Source organism: Microcebus murinus, chromosome 28 (assembly GCF_040939455.1).
Source record: "Microcebus murinus isolate Inina chromosome 28, M.murinus_Inina_mat1.0, whole genome shotgun sequence".
NCBI lineage: Eukaryota > Metazoa > Chordata > Mammalia > Primates > Cheirogaleidae > Microcebus > Microcebus murinus.
Window position 1 is genome coordinate 4,017,456 of NC_134131.1, and position 16,728 is coordinate 4,034,183.

Sequence of the window (16,728 nt, forward strand, 5' to 3'; positions counted from 1 at the left end):
CTTCATTACTTAACTCATCACAGATCTGGGGGAATGTGTCCGTGTAACTTCTGGGGGAAAAAAAAATGTATCATGTTACCAACTAACAGACGGCAACAAGAAAATAACAAAGGGTGAAAAGCCAAAAACGAGAAGCAATCTCAACTCCATGAGTGCACAGAAACTTTTCTGGAAGGTGTAGCCAACACAGTCTCCCACTATGCAGCCAGAAACAAATGTTCAAAAGAATACATGAAGACACCTTCCAAAAACTCAACAAGTTTTTTAAGTCCCAGCAGGACCAGAGAGGCCTGGCATGCTCTTGTCCTCACTTTGCTGGTTCTAACAGTAGTTAATTTTAACTTGCTAGCAAATGCAAATGCATTAAAAAAAAAAAAAAGCAAGCCAATTAAGACACAAGTGTTTAAAGATACAAGGAGTAATTACAAATGTATTATTCATACCTAATTTACAAGATGAACTTCTTTCCGTAAAATATTAAACTGTTTACATGCAGGCTAGGGAGACAATTTTCAAACTGTTCATGTTCTGCTATAAAAGCAACGACTATTAACAATGCAACCGCGTCTAGCCTAGTCCAGTTGCAGTGTGGACGAGGCGGTAATCAGAAAATGTTTGACCTCCAGATATCTACTTGACCCCACAGAAATGCAGACTCCTCTGCTATAAAATCCTAAACAATGGGGCAGACAAGGTCACAGGGTCAAAGCGAGTATTAGCAGGTCACCGTGCGGCCCACCTGGGAGCAATTACTTCCAGTCATGGCTAAATGGACACTTGATTGAATGCCACTAAGACAGCTCACATCCTACAGATAACAATCCTCACGGCGATTAAGAATTAAAGCCCCCATGATTCAGCCTTTATTACTCAAATGAACCTAACTCCTCCATAAAAAACTCGGGGTATGTGCCTGACGCAAGGGCCAAATTGAAATGCCACCTCATTAAACAATAATATCTAATTTTATCTAAATGAATTTTCATGAAAGTACGCCACACAGCTCAGGAATTTTTAAAATGAATTATCACAAGCGATACATGATTTCGCCAAAACTGGGGCGGGTAAAAAAAAAAAAAAAAAAAAAATTAGCTTTAGGAAGAAAAGGAAACATCCATGTTGAATGAAACGCCTATTCCTTCCACGGTTGGAGAGAGCCGCAGAGATATTATGGGCTGCTACGAAACTATGGTAACCTATTTTTAAGAAAGTCCCAAATTTCCACTGATGTCACAAACAAACAAAAGGTAGTGGTTCCACCAACTGGCCAATCACTGAGAGCACTTTACCAAAATAATAACAATAATAATAATAATAATAATAATACAGATTTCAGATCTTCTTCTGAAATCAACTAGATGCATGGCCCCAGGAAGTCATGTTGTTTTAGACCTCCCAAGTGACTGTCACCCCAACTTTGGCACACACCAGGGACACAGGTCTGTGCCAGGGTTGCGAAACGGCAGCGGGAATGACCTCACCATCTTCCTCCTCCTTTAGGGTTTCCCCATTTCATAATCCCACGGAGGCTCTGGTATTTATTTTTATTATCCCCTGCTACTGGCAGCACGTGATTCATTTGCTAATTACAATAATCCACGTCAAGTTTCTTTCTCATGCAAAATGATTCACATTTTTCAAAATCGGGGGAATACAAAGAAATTGTTAATTAAAATATAGAGAGAGGGCCGGGTGGGCGCGGTGGCTCACGCCTGGAATCCAAGCACTCTGGGAGGCCCAGACGGGAGGATCGCTCGAGGTCAGGAGTTGGAAACCAGCCTGAGCAAGAGCGAGACCCATCTCTACCATCAATAGACATAAATTAATTGGCCAACTAATATATATATATAGAAAAAATTAGCCGGGCATGGTGGCGCATGCCTGTAGTCCCAGCTACTCGGGAGGCTGAGGCAGGAGGATCGCTTGAGCCCAGGAGTCTGAGGTTGCTGTGAGCGAGGCTGACGCCACGGCATTGACTCTAGACTGGGCGACAAAGTGAGACTCTGTCTCCAAAAAAAAAAGAAAGAAATAGAGAGCTCTAGTGGTATTTGATGTCGATCAACAGAATGACCGAAATCACGGCCACACTGACACGTGATCACGGTCTAAGAGCTCCAGGGCCGGTCCCCGCTCCGGCCTCACGTATAGACCCCGGGGATACACGCGTCAAGGAAGTGTGCGGGGTTCGGGCCCAGCTCCACCGACAAGGACAAACGGGGACATTCTTTGCCAGCAAAATCTCGAAAACTATGTCAACCGATACAAACCATCACTGCCGAAAGGACTAGCTAGTAGCAGTCTCGATACGAATCACGTATCTCATAGAAACCTGTAAGGAATGAAAACTGGGGGGGGGGGGGAATGAATATTGCAAGGGAATGCCATCCGTCTTAGAGCAGAGATGGGGCTCTAAGAAGCAAATGAATCATTTTAGGGTTGCATGTGTTCATCGGTATTTATTAAAAAATCTTCTTTGCATGGGGACGGGCCTGGGCCATCCCACCCATGTGCTTCTGCGGACTAGAGCAAAGTTCCCCTCGTGGCTTGGTGACCAGAGGACTCTCCAGTAGATGCAAGGACGTTTTAAAGGCTCTCCCTTCCTCCTGGCTGATGCAGGCAGGGCCCATGACCCGACAGGAAGAAGGCGAGGCAGGGGATCAGCCCCTACTTGCCCCCTCGGCCGGGCATGCTTGTGCGGTGAACAACCCCCAAATTTCACACCAGAGCAGCCGGTCAAAACAGCAACAGGTGTTGTGTGACTGTCAGGCAACTCCAGGGCAGGGAGCAGCGAAGATTAATTAAGTTAACAATGGCTAATGATTCAAACATCGCCAGCAAGACCGGTTGGTTCTAAATTAAGAAAGACACCGCGCTGCCTTCTAGAAGCTCATTCTCCCCCAACAGACTGGAAGGAGCCCAGGGATGAAGTTCAGACGAGCTGAGTGTCCCCCATCCAGTCCCTAACCAGTCAGGACATCGATATCCACACCCACGCTGGACACGTGACTAGGGAATCTCCCACCAAGCAAGCATGGATTATGCTAACAGTCATAAACCAAGCACAAGAGCTCCAAGTCCATACAGACCTGGGTTCAAGTCCAAGTCCATCAGTGGCCCTCCAGGACTCAAATGAAAAGGGCAAAAGGCAACCAAAGCCAGTCACTCTGCTCCTCTCCTTTGAGGATAAGGAAGAAAGATATACCTTACACTACAACTAGAAAGGAGATTTCTTTTTCTTTTCTTTTTTTTTTTTTTCCATATAGACAATCTGTGAAACAGGGAGAAAAAACAAACAGGAAAAAAAAAAAAAACGCTTGTGTTATGTTAGGTCATTTTTTGACAAAGGATTCAGAATAGAATGCCAAAAGGGAAGCTGTTACTCAAGACTCAACAATTGCCCTGATTTTTGAAGAGTTCTTTCTGTACTGCCTCCACTTTGATTTCAAATAAATCAGTTTCCTTTTACATTATAGCTTGTCATATTTATTTGCTCACTGTCCCACGTTTTAATTTATACATGGCGACTCTGCAATCACACTGCAGACTTTTTGAGTTATTCGAAGAGAAAGACCATCATGTCTTTGGCACATTCGGATGCCAGAGGAAAAGCAAAGGGACTTTGTGTAGAAGATGGTTTGCTGTTGTTGCTTATTTTTAAATGCCCACACACCTAAAATTACAGATGCCCAACAATGCAGGCTTTATTGTGGTTTCTTTTTTGTTCCCTTTATGAAAACATGTTTGTGCTTACACCTCTAGGCACTTGTTCAGTGTTAAAACAAAAACAACCCCAGTGTATTGCTGACAAACAGGTAATACAAGTAGAAAGAATTCCCTAACTTTCAAACTCTTGGCTCAGGGGAAAACAAAAAGCTCAAGTAGAAGATGTCCCCAAAAGTCATCTGGTAAACATGCCTTCCCAAAGAGAATGTGAAATGCATAGCAAAACAGGCACTTAACTAATTTTAAACGCCTAATTATATACCGTCTAAACAGAATTATCAAGAGACTTGATTGACTTCTACAGAGCTGTGATTGCCATCAAGCAAACTCAGAGAAATAATAAATAATGTTTGACCTTCTAATGTCCTCAAAAATTATTCACAGTATCAAAGTATGTGGACCACTGGCGTTCCGTTCCAATACTGCCAGGAAACAGAAAGGTCACAGATTAATTTGAAGTTAGTGATTCCTATTCATTTGCCCTGATTTATGTAGAGCATACGAATTGAAGAAACACTTCAATTGGACAAACAAAATTAATACTGGGGTGGGACTACTTGAATAAGAGAACCAGAGGAATCTGATGAGCAGGCATACAAAACGCATGTGATATTAAAGACAGCGTCCCTCAGGGATATGGCAGTGGGTCATTTTCCAGACTTCAAAAGTCACAACTTGGGCCTGAGGGTGGGGGCTAGGTATGGAAGAAAGCAGCCGAATGGGTGTCCTTTCTTAGCTGTTTTCTAAAAAAAGTCTTCAAGTCTTAAGTATCTTCAATAAACAGACTGTAAAATGTTTAACTACAAGTAATGCTAAGCTAAGAAGCATTTCTGGTCTCAAAAAAAGAATGCCACATAAGGCAAAACTCTGCCCCAATGGTGTCCCATATCTATGGGGCACAACTGAGATTTCAATACAGGAGGCGTTTCAGCGACAGATAAAAAGAAAACCAAAACCCAAACCTCCTGACATCAGACTCCGCCACTCAGCCAGGTTGAAAAATCACACACTCCTCCCCGTAGACCTAATGCTTTGGGCTGCGAGCTGACCTGACTTTCTAAAAAGTTTTCAGCTTGAGACTCGAAGAAAGGGTTTCATCTTGAATGCTCTGGAACCCATTAGTATGTGTCCATGCCTCCTCACATGTGCATTAGCCAAAACAATATTCTCATCATGTTGATACTTAAAGTTTGAAAGTAAGTCCTAATGTGGGTGTTATCTTACTCAAGTCTCTTTTTCCTTCTTTGGGAAACTGCATCGAACTCCCTGTGACATTATATAACGAGTACTGGTCTCTGCCCCTGCTTCCTGGCACGAAGACCCCAAAAACCATGGACTCTCCCAAAGGGTAAAGGTCTTTTTGTAAGCTAATAGCTGGGGGCTTGGATGGGGAGGCTGGTTGCCAGGGCAACCAACCACGTGATTAGAAAGTAGAAACTTTCAGCTCCATCCCCTGACCTCCAACCTCTGACCTCCAGGGTGAGGAGAGAGGCTGAATGTTGAGTTGATCACCAATGGCCAAAGATTTAATCAATCATGCCTCCTACATAAGGAAGCCTCCATAAAAACTCAAAGGGACAGCTGGACAGCTCTGGCTGCTGAACACACGGATGGCCTGCAGGGTGGTGGCCCAGCATGGGCATGGGAGCTTGGCACACCTGGCCGCGTGCATCTCCTCCTCCTGCCTGTTCATCGGTTTCCTCTGGGGTGACCGTTTACAATAAACCGGTCAACGTGAGTGTTTCCTGGAGTTCCGTGAGCCCTTCCAGTAAATGATCAAAGCCAAGCAGGGAGTCGTGGGAACCTCTCATTTTACAGATAGCTGGTCAGAAGTCCAAGTGACAACCCGGGCCTCTGACTCATGTCAGAGGTGGGGACAGCCTGGTGGGGCTGAGATCTTAACCTGTGGGATCCGACGCCACCTCCAGGTAGACAGTGTCAGGAGTGAGTTGAATTAAGAGGACACCCAGCTGGGGTCGGAGAACCGGTTGATACTATGGTTTGAATGAGTCTCCCGAGGTTCATGTGTTGGAAACTCAATCCCCGACGCAAAAGCGTTTGAGAGGTGGGACCTCTATGGGGTGACCAGGTCACGAGAGCTCTGCCTGCAGGAATGCATGAATGTCACCACCACCTCGGAGGGTGTGTGACAAGAGCAAGCTCCGCCCTCGCTTGCTCTCTCGTGTGCCCTCTCCCCACGGGATGCCTGAGGCCCCTCCGCCTTGGACTTCCCAGCCCCTAGAACTGTAAGAAATAAATATCTCCCTTTATAGATTATCCAGCCCAGGGGTCCTCAAACTTTTTAAACAGGGGGCCAGTTCACTGTCCCTCAGCCCGTTGGAGGGCCATCGGAGAGAGCGGTGCACATTCCACGCTTGCGCACTGTGGGCCCGGGACCAGTCGGCTGCTAAGCAGGACAGGCAGCGGTGGCAAAAACACCCGGCGGGCCGGATAAATGTCCTCGGCGGGCGGCATGTGGCACCTTGAGGACACCTGATCCAGCCTGTGACAGTCTATGATAGCAACACAAAACGGACTAAGACTACTAAGATGTAGGAAAGAACCCCTGAACATTCTGGGGACCGGAAGTCCTTTGTGTAGAGGGTGCAGTAAGAGAAAACAGTTGGTCTTCCTATGGTGCACTCCCTGTCTGCAGAGGACTGTCAGACTAGAGGCATTACCCCACAAAATCAGCAATTATATTCGTGTTGTACACACTGTGCTAAGCCCTTTATAGGCATTATCTCATTTAACTATCATGACGACAAAGCAGGTGCAATTATTCCAGTTTTACAACTGGAAAACTGAGATTAAGCAATTTATCTAAGATGGGCTACACTCTAGCAGAATTAGGATTTGAACCCAGGGCCATGTGACTCCACGCTGCTTGTAAGGGTGGGGCAAACCCTCAAGAAAGCCCCACCTATCCAGTAAAGGGGGGGAGGAAAGGCTGAGCTGACTTATCCCAATTTTCCCATTCTGCCCCCAAAACTAGCCCCTACCATGGAAACTGAAATAGATGGTGTCATCAAGATTCTTCCTACAACACCATTTAATCAGAACAGCTAAAACTTGTTTCTCACTTCTTTATGTTTAAATCTGAGTTCGGGTGGGAATAAAACCTTTGTTCCTTATTTCCACTGTCTATACCTCTGAGGAGGGACACACATCAATAAATGTAATTTCTTCCAGGCCCGGGGCTCAATGAAATGATGCTCAGGCAAAGTAGGAGGTATCAGTTCAAATCGAGGCTTAGCATTCAATTCCTGGACCCTGATAAGATGGGATTTGCAAAGGTGTCGCCTCCCAAGGTCACCTGGGAGGGGCCTGCCAGGGACACCAGCACAGGGCAGCTGCCTGGCAGCAGCTCTCCCGCAAGAAGTCGCTCAGCTACCTGCTTGGCTCTCCTTACAGGTGCAGGCTACGGCTATTCTAAGGCAAGAAACTGGAAGACCTCAGAGCAATCCATTTCCAGTCTACCCTGGTTTAAACTGGGGAGTTCCGCTCAAAGAACAAATTGGGGAATGAAGGAAAAAAGGAAGGAAGCAAGAGAGGGAGGGAAGAAGAGAATGAACGAAAAACAAATAAAGAAACAAAGACCCCTGCCTTGTTAGGGGGTCAGAGGAGAATAACCGATCGTTCTCAGGATCATCTTTTTCTCTTGCTTGCTCTGTCTACCTGCAGAGTTTACCTCCAGTGGGATCACCTAGGAGGGTAACCATCTATCACTTCTGACCAGGTAAAGGTGACAATCTCCAAGCCAAAGGTGCTTGGGATTGGCTAACGAGTTGAAACCCACGTAGAAAGGGCGTGGCTGGGAACGGACGCATGTGTAGGTAGAGAGATCCTTCCACCACGGTGTTCTCCAGACCCAGTATTTTACCTGGCTTTCCTTTAATATACAGGTAAATGGGGGACACGTGAAATTTACAGCCCAACTGCACGCTTTGCGTACCCTACCATTTCAGAAATGGTAGAAGAAACGGATTGTCATTTATGTGACTTCCACATGCTCGATTCTACCCTTCCCTTTTATTTATTTATTTTTTATGAAGTCTCAAGTCCTACAGGATTCCAGAGAATTTGCAGGCAGCCTTCTTTTTTTTTTTCTCTCTCTCTCTCTTGCAAAAGTTCCTCCCCCCACCTGGCACAGCAAAAAAAAACTATTAATGCAGCAACTCAAACACCAAAAAGTGGATGGTCCCACAAACCAAATATACTCCCTGGATGCCTACTTTCATTTTTTTTTTTTTTTTTTTTTTTTTTACCCCAAGCTGTTGGCAAGACAGGTCCTACTTGCATGACTTTTTCAAAAATTAATTTGGTGTCAGTGTGAGTTTCCTTAAGGTAGGAAATTTTAAAAATAACTTGTTTATTAAAACTCTCAGGGTTGCCAAATCTCCTCCCAATGGAGGCGCTGCTGTGCAAACGAGATGAAGGGAAGGAGTGGCAGTTTTTCACAGAATTTGGCAGGAAAAGCAAAGGGAAGCTGCTCCTCCCAGCTCCCCACCTGCCCCACCCTTCTCTTCCACAGAGAGAACAGAAAGTGCCTTAAGCAAAGACTGAGCTCTCACTGGTCACTCCAACCACGCATCTAGCAATAATTTCATCATTTGTTTTTAAGCATGCATTTTGGGGAGAGGGGGAGAGGGTCCATTGAGGTACACACACTTCATCCTTGCAGGAAACAAAAATGAGTCATAGTCAAACAATTCAAATCAAAGCACAGGACCCTGCTTGATACATCGTGCTAGTGTAACCAGGAATGGAAAGTCTAGAATCTACTACAAGTGAAGGTTATCGTACAAGTTTTAACAGATACTTCTGCAGCAGCCGGTGAGAGCTCAGTAGCTACAATCATATTTTTAACTTTCACAATGTGAAATAAAAAATACGACGTGGCTTCGATATTGCACAACTGTTAATTAGGCAAGATGCATTCTAAAGGTCTGTACAGGTGACCCTTGAAAACACAGTTGGGAACCACGAGGGTCCCCTTACAGAGAGATTTTTATCCTGTCTCTGCCACCCCAAGACAGCAAGACAAAAACCTCCTCTTCCTCCTCCTCCTCAGCCTACTGAACTCGAAGATGATGAATCAGATGAAGCCCTTTACAGATGTACTTCCACTTAATGAATAGTAAATATATTAATATTTTCTCTTCCTTATGATTTTCAATAATATTTTCTTTTCTCTTACTTTATCATAAGAATGCAGTATATAATATATGCAACATACAAAATATGTGTTAATCAACTGTTTATGTCACCAGTAAGGCTTCCAGTCAAAAGTAGGTTATTAACAGTCAAGTTTTTAGGAAGTCAAAAGCTATTCGACCGAGCAGGCTGAAGGGAGGTTGACATCTCCTCGCCGTTTTTTGTTCCATGTGTTAATTTCAAATCCACTTCCACCAACTCTTGAATTCTGCAGAATTTTCCAGGTGTTTTTAAAGGGGCAATAGCAAATGATTGGGAAGACGTGCAAAACTTTGCAAAACAAAGTTGGGGCTCCATCTTCTTCTTTTAATGAATAATGGACATCTTCAGCTACTGTGAAGGAATCCTCCAGAGACAGATTCCAGAAACAAAAGAAATAATAACAGAACCCAAGATTCCTTTTTATTTAGGAACCCACCATCCTCAAAAACGCATTTAAGGCGATATAAGTACAGAAAAAAAGCCCTAACCCACCATGCCTGAAGTCCAACTGTGCAAGAGAGAGGGGAACGTGATTATTTCTCTCTAGGATTAGAAAGCTTTACTCTAAAGGTAGTTGAAACACGCCAATATCTTTCTTTTTTAGGCAGTAACTCTCGAAACCCAGCCCGTGTAGGATTCACATAGTTTGCTTAATTAAAAATGCGGGTCCTTGGCTTTGCCTCTGAGAATCAGACAGAGCGGTGCGGGGTGGCATTGGAGAATACGCAGTTTGACAACCACACACAAGTGATCCTGACACAAACCCTGGAAAACACTGTATTTAAGGTCCCATCCCAGCCAGGGACTAGGCTCCAACTGTCACTTTCCTAGCATGTTGTTTTGTCTCTTTCCCACTATTTGTTCCAAGTCTCACTCTCTCTCAATTTTTTTTTTTTTTTTTTTTTTTGGCAAAACTAAATTAAAAGCTTAAACGTTTCCTGAATGTAGAGGACAGCTTGGAGCCACAGCTGACTGGGGTAAGGACACACACGTGGCCCAAGGTGGGCCAATCGGATCCTTCACATTCTTCCCCAGTGAACCTGGAATTGGGCATGAGATCCAGTGAAATCGCACCATATCCAAGCTTAACTAATACAAAAGGCATCCACCAAGGCTTGGGGAGGAAGAGCAAGGGGGAAGGAAAGTATTTTTAATAATAGTGCAAATTATGAGCAAACGCCCTGCAGCAGAAGGAACTGAAAACCTGATGTTCCCTTCGTGGCTCTCTGTTCCCACACGCCCCAAAGACCGTGCACTGCTCCCCGCCTCGCTGACTGGAGATCTCCAAGACTCTCAAAGGAAATTTTCACCATCAGCAGTTCTCACTGCCCGTGCTGACTTCTGAACCCGACCTGCAGGTAAGATGCGGTTCCACTCGAGGAGAACGTCACAGGGCTGCTCAGACCGGAGCAGGTGGCCTGAGGCCTAAGCAGCAGGTGCACAGGGAGGGACAGAGAGGAAAACACAAGGACCCTGCCCGAGCCCCCCCTGGTGCTCCTGCTGCCTGGCTCTGCTCCCTTCCAGAGACGGGCCCATCTCAGGGTTCTAAAGATGACCCATCCCAGGGTTCTAAAGATGACCCGGCATCTTCCTAACGCCCTTCGTGCCTCCTGTCCCCCCGCCCCCTGGCTTGTCTGATTGCTACCTGCAACGCCGAGGCTGCCAGCCAGCACGCTACCCATACAGACAGGGGGATGGGAGACAGAATTCTGGTCCTCAGCGTCCCAGGCACCAGGGACAGCGCTTGGGGACAGTCATGAGGGACCATCTGCAGACTGTCAGGGCAGTCAGCAGGCAGAGAGAGAAGAGGAAAGCACAGCCAAGGCGCGAGACCCAGAAGGGTGACACCCACAGAGAGGACAAGGGGCCCCGCATCCCGAAGGACTCCAGTTCCCGATGTCCCCGTGCGTTCCACGGCTCAGCTCGCAATCAAATGCCCCTCTGCTCCTGGTGACCACATAGTCCCAAGTGTTATTTCTTAACTATTTGAGGCCAAAGAATGAAAATTTCTGGACTCGCAGCAATTCACCTGCGACCCAGGAATTGCGGGGTAACGCGGTTCGCCCACCGACCCACCCTTACCCCGCCGCGGAGAGGGTCCCCGTCTTCGCCTCCGTGCCAGGTGGCCCCGGTCAGCGCCGGGCAGGGTCGTCTCTGCCCAGACTCCGCATTTTCGTGCTTAACACAGTCCGAGCTACCAGGAATGGAAACTGCACTAAAGTCAGAAGGACTCTTTCCCCAACCACATTATGAGTCATAAATAAAGAGCTTACATTAATCACTTAAGCACTTCTAAATTATTTCTTTTCTTTTTTTTTTTCTTCTGCTTTTTTTTTTTTTTTTTTTTGCAGGGGGCGAGGGGGGAGGCGGTTGTCGGTCTGTCTTGCAAGAAGCACACAGAAAACAGAAAGTCCAGAGGAAGATCCTCGCGTGCAAAGGGCAGACACGTACGGTGTCTGAGGAACGAACTGAATCCCAGCAGAGGCATGGCAAGGCTTTCTGCCACTCTGCGGGAAAGTTCCACGGTCCCATTCACCACATTCTTGGTGTGCCAGGATGCAAAGCCACCGCGGCGATGTCTTGTCTCCGGGAGAAACAGGGGATGGGGCGGGAGGAGCCATCCTCCGTGCAATGTCCCCTTTGTCCCCAGTGGCGACACACACGTGTCCCCGACAGCGACCACCACTACGGGCATGCAGAGACAGAAACGAGACTCACCTGCCCCACCGCCACTGCCTGTCGCCCCCCCCCCACCGCCATGCAGGGAGGGTCCGGCAGGCGCCCGGGGACAGGAGACGCAGGGCAGGACGGGCCAGCAGAGCGCTGGGGCTGAGCGAGTGGGCGACATCTACACAGAAGGTGCCACTGGCGTTTTAACCTCCCCGAAGGCCCTTACCCAAGTGCTGGGCACTGAATGAAACAAAGAGGCTCAAAAAAAAAAAAGACACTCTGCAGAGGTCTGGATGGTGCACGGCCACCCCGCCCGCAGAGAGGCGGGAGATGAAGGCAGAGCCCGCAGCCAGCGGGGCGGACGCGGTTCCAGCTGGATTTGGGGTCAAAAGGTGGCTGAGGCATCGCCTTCCCAGAAGCAGTGAGTCACGAGGAAAGTCTGAAAGGGAGCAAGGTGGTGGATTTGTTTTTCCCCCAGCTCGGTGTGGGTCTTGGCAGGGCGACATGGAAAAGAGCACTGGAAGGCAGGGAAGGAAGCAGGCGTTCCAGAAGGACTGGCCGGAGGAGGCAGGACTGCGGTGGCACCAGACAGGCACAGGGACCGGGCGGGAAGCAGGGAGTGGCCGGCAGGGCCCGGCCCACCTGGCCGATGGGGCGGGCTCTGAGCATGGCGGGCTCTGGAACCCAGCGAGGCCCGAGCCCACCCTCGGTCGCCACTGCCGGGCGACCTGCTTCAGCCTCTGCGACTCTCAACTGCCAAATCTGGGAAACAAGGACCAGGACACCACCTGGCTCACCAAGTTGCAAAACGCACTGGCAGCTTTGAGCGACAACAGCACGGAGGCTGCAGGTAACCAACTAACTAGCCCACGGGCCAAAGCCCCCCGGCCACCTGCTGTCCTCAGCCCACGAGCCAAGAGTGACTCTGCCATTCCTACGTGGTTGGGCTGGGGGCGGGATGGGAAATAATAATGCCATTTATTAATAATATTAATTAATTGATAATATCAATAACAATGCGCGAAAATTACATGGAATTGAAACGCGGCGCCCAGTCCCTAAGTAAAGTCTGACGGGAGCACAGCCACCCCCACTCTATTTAGAGATTTGTCTACGCCTGCTTCGGCACGACGATGACAAAAGTGAGAGAGCAGAGAGCCCGTGTGGCCGGCAAAGCCTGAAGTGCTGACTGCCTGGCCCTTGCTGGAAGTTTCTGCCGAGCCCTGCACCAGCGGATGGAGAGCGTAATTAGCTGTGCCTCAACTCTACAGAAAAGTCAGACAGAAAAGAGACTGAAATCTTTTTATTGAGATGTATTAATAATTCACATAACCATAAAATTCACCCTTTTAAGCTGCACAACTGCATGGTTTCTAGTATATTCGAGAGTTGCAAAAACCATCACCATGATCGAAGTTGAAAACATTTTTCCCACCCCCTCAAGAAATCCTGTCCCCATGAGCAGTCACCCCCCTGTTCCCTTCTTCTCCAGTCCCTGCGACCTCTAACCTACTGCGAGTCAGTGGCTTTGCCAACTCTGGATATTCCGTATAAATGGGATTATAAAATACATGGTGTTTTTGTGTCTGACTTTCAGTTAGCAAAATGTTTTCAAGGTTCAACCACGTGCCAGCGTGACTCAGTCCTTCATTCGTTTTTTGTGGCTGAATAGTATTCCACTGGGTGCAAAAATCGCCTTTTGTTCATTTGTTTATCCGTTGATGGATATTTGGGTTGCCTCCACTTTGGGGCTATTTGAAAAACTCTCCTACGAATATTTATGCACAAGTGTAGACACATGCTTTTGTTTCTTTGGGGTGCACATCTAGATGGAGCAGGGCTCCTAGGCCACGGGGCAACGCTTTTAACCTCGTGAGGAATGGCCGACTGTTTTCCAAAGCAGCTGCACCATTTTGCATTCGCAGCGGCAATGAAAAGGGTTCCAATTTGTCCATTTTCGCCAACTCTCATTCATCTTCTCGAGTATAGCCACCCAAGTGGGGGCCAAGCGGGATCCCCCTGTGGCTTTGATGTGCATTTGTCTAATGGGCTAATGAATGTTAAACATCTTTTCGTGTGCTTATTTTGCCTTCTGTATATCTTTTTTGGAGAAATGTCTAGGTAGCCCTTTTGCCCATCTCTTTTATTTGGGTTGCTTTTTTATTATTGAGTTCGAAGAGTTGTTTATATATGCTGGATAACAGATCCTTACCAAATAGGTGATTCGCAAATATTTTCTCCCAGTCTGTGGGCTGTCTTTTCACTTTCTTGATGGTGTCCTATTTTTAAAGCACAAATGCTTTGAATTTTGGTGAAGCCCAATTTATTTTTTCTTTGTTGCCTGCGCTTTTGACGTCTTATCTAACAAACCACTGCCGGCTCCAAAGCTCATGAAGATTTATTCCCATCATTTCTTCTAAGAGTTTTGTATGTTTAGGTCTTACATTCATGTCTTCGATGTATATGTTGTGGAGTAGGGGTCCAACATCTTTTCTTTTGCACATGAATATCCTGTTCTGTGACCATCATTTGCTGAAAATACTATTCTTTCTCCATTGAATGGGCTTGGCACCCTTCTTAAAAATCAACTGACCATAAATATAATATAAGGATTTATTTCTTGGCATTCAATTCTATTTCATTGATTCATAACTCTATCCTTTTAAAATCAGGAGGAGTGAGTCCTTCAGCTCTGTTCTTTTTCAAAAGTGTTTTGACTATTCTGGGTTCCTTGCATTTCCATATGACTTTTAGGATCAACTTGTCAACTTCAAAAAAAAAAAGGCACCTGGTTTTGATAGAGTTTGCATTGAATCTGTAGATCAATTTGGGGAGTACTACCTTGATAACGATATCAAGTCTTTCAGTTTATGAGCACAGGATATCTTTCTATTGACTTAAAGTCTTTTTCTTTCAAAAATATTTTAAAGTTTTCAGTGTACCAGTTTTGTACTTGTATTAAATGTATTCCTCGGTATTTCTGATGTTATTGTAAATGGAATTGCTTGAAATCTTTTTTAGTAGTACAAACTTTAACTTGGAATGGTAGAAATACAATGGGTAGGTGTATGAGAAATGAGGACCAAAGCCTAACACAAAACCAAAGGTAAAACTAAAGCCAGTTCTCAGGGAAATCTAACCTGTCAAGATTCACACCATCCTCTAAGCTTCAGGAGGGCAGGTGCAATGTCTGTCCCGCTCATCCTGTAACACCTAGCATACAGTAGGCACTCAAGAAACACTTGTTGAATGAAGTTTAGCACTAGCAGGAAACAGTTCATCTGTATTTTCTATTTGAGGTAATAAATACGCCCTTAAACATTAATTTCTTCAAGCCATAGGTTGGCTTGCAGAACCAAGCAATGGCGTGGACTGCAGGTATTATTGACACAGGCAAAATATTCTCATGCAAGAAAACAAGTTTGGTGAGGACCCCCACCAGTCGACAAGCCCCCCTTTAGTTTTTCCAACTAGAAAGTCCAAGAAAATGTCACTAGACGAGGAAGAGAAGAGAATAAGGGTAGGTAAGAGTTCGGAGGCACCTGAGCGTGCTGCGAACAGCACTGGTCCTCTTGACAGTGGCGTAAACAACGTATGATGACACCCGAAGGTAAAACAAGAAATGCTACAGAAAGTGCTAGACGAGAAAAAGGGAGCAGGAGGAAGGAGGGGGAGAAGCAAACACCAATCTACTCTACAGGGAAAAAAAAAAAAAAAGTTGAAACCCAAGGCTCAATATGGCATCTATGACTACTACAGCTTTCCTTTGTTGTCATGGATAATAGATAATCAATTAACATAATAAACTTTCATTAAGGCCAAGCATACCGTATCTGCCGCACACGCACCATGCTAAGTGTCTCATGTACATAATCTCATTACCGTCTTGTGACAACCCTAAGGCGAGTGCTCTTATTACCACTATTCCGGAGCGGGGAGAACAGAGACCCAGGGATGTCAGGGTAACTCACACAAGGCCTCACAGTGCTGGGCTGCCACCGTTGGTATTTAAACCCAGGTCACCTGACTCCAAATGCCCACACTACGCTGTGTATAAATATAGAAATAAGCACATACTGCACACACTTACTTGCAAGCGTAGCAAATGTCCAATACCCTGACACAGTGATGAGCATGTGACTAATTTGATGCCATACACCAAGTGTGCAAGGGAACAACTGTCCTTACACTTTTTTTAGGCCAAGTTAAAGGGGTATGCAATCTGCAACACAAGGCCGCAAATATTGTACCATTAAACCCCTACAAATCACGAAGCCTGAGATTACACTGTCTCCCACAGCCACTGGGGCCATGCTGGGTTCGAGCCCTGGATCGATCACGGCACTTTGGACGAGCCCCTAGTTTTAGTAAGCTGCACTGCCCTAATTTGCAAGGTCATTGCCAATTCCGTGATTCTACCAATTCACTCTTTTCCTGAGCTTTCAATTATTAAGCCATCAACTTCCATTGCACACATATTATTTTACACCTTTATCGAATTCGCGGGTCGGTTACAGTCCTCAGCCCAGGTTAAATGGGAAGAAGAATATTTGGGCATAGTTAGAAACACCCTAGGATCAGAAAATCATCTCGTATAAAAATAAAAAGGAAGGGCATGGGAATTGGGTGGAGAGATTTGCTCTGATAAAGTACATCCTGAGCCCCTTTCTTTCCTGGCTGGTCCGTATTCTAAATCATTTCCTAGCTTTCACATAGTAAATTTTTTCTGCTAGATGACTCGACATGCTGGAGATCAGGTTACAGTGTGAAGGACAAAAGATAAAAACAATCTGCATACTTCCATCTGGCTCTTCAGAACAAAGTCTAGAGACTTGAAATGTGAGGAGAGAAGCAAGTACTCTAGCTCACAACAGATACAGCAAAATGTCACAGAAACAAACCTTCCAGAGAATCCGAGATGCTGGAATGTGTATTGCACCAGAATTTACTCTGAGAGCATTTAAAAGGAAAAAAAATAAAAAATAAAAAGTTAAGACTCACTGAACACAATGTTTCCTCTATTACAAGCAGATGAAAAGTTGAGAACAGACCATTATAATAGAAAGTCTATACAGCAGCACAGAAATGCTAGTCTCATTGTTGTCAAATGACTCTTGTTTGCAAAACAAACAACAA

General features: G+C 45.9%; 1 protein-coding gene across 10 annotated transcripts in view; it reads right to left on the minus strand.

Annotated features, from left to right (window-relative positions):
* FOXP1 (forkhead box P1) overlaps positions 1-16,728 on the minus strand; it is a 706,173-nt gene that overhangs the window by 547,471 nt on the left and 141,974 nt on the right. Inside the window, exon 1 of one of the 10 annotated variants that reach the window (XM_075998534.1) lies at positions 11,005-12,218. The exons of the other annotated variants lie outside the window; for them this stretch is intronic. The gene's annotated coding sequence lies outside the window, so the exon portion shown is untranslated. Of the gene's footprint in view, positions 1-11,004; positions 12,219-16,728 lie in introns of those variants that run through there. 10 annotated transcript variants of the gene reach the window in all.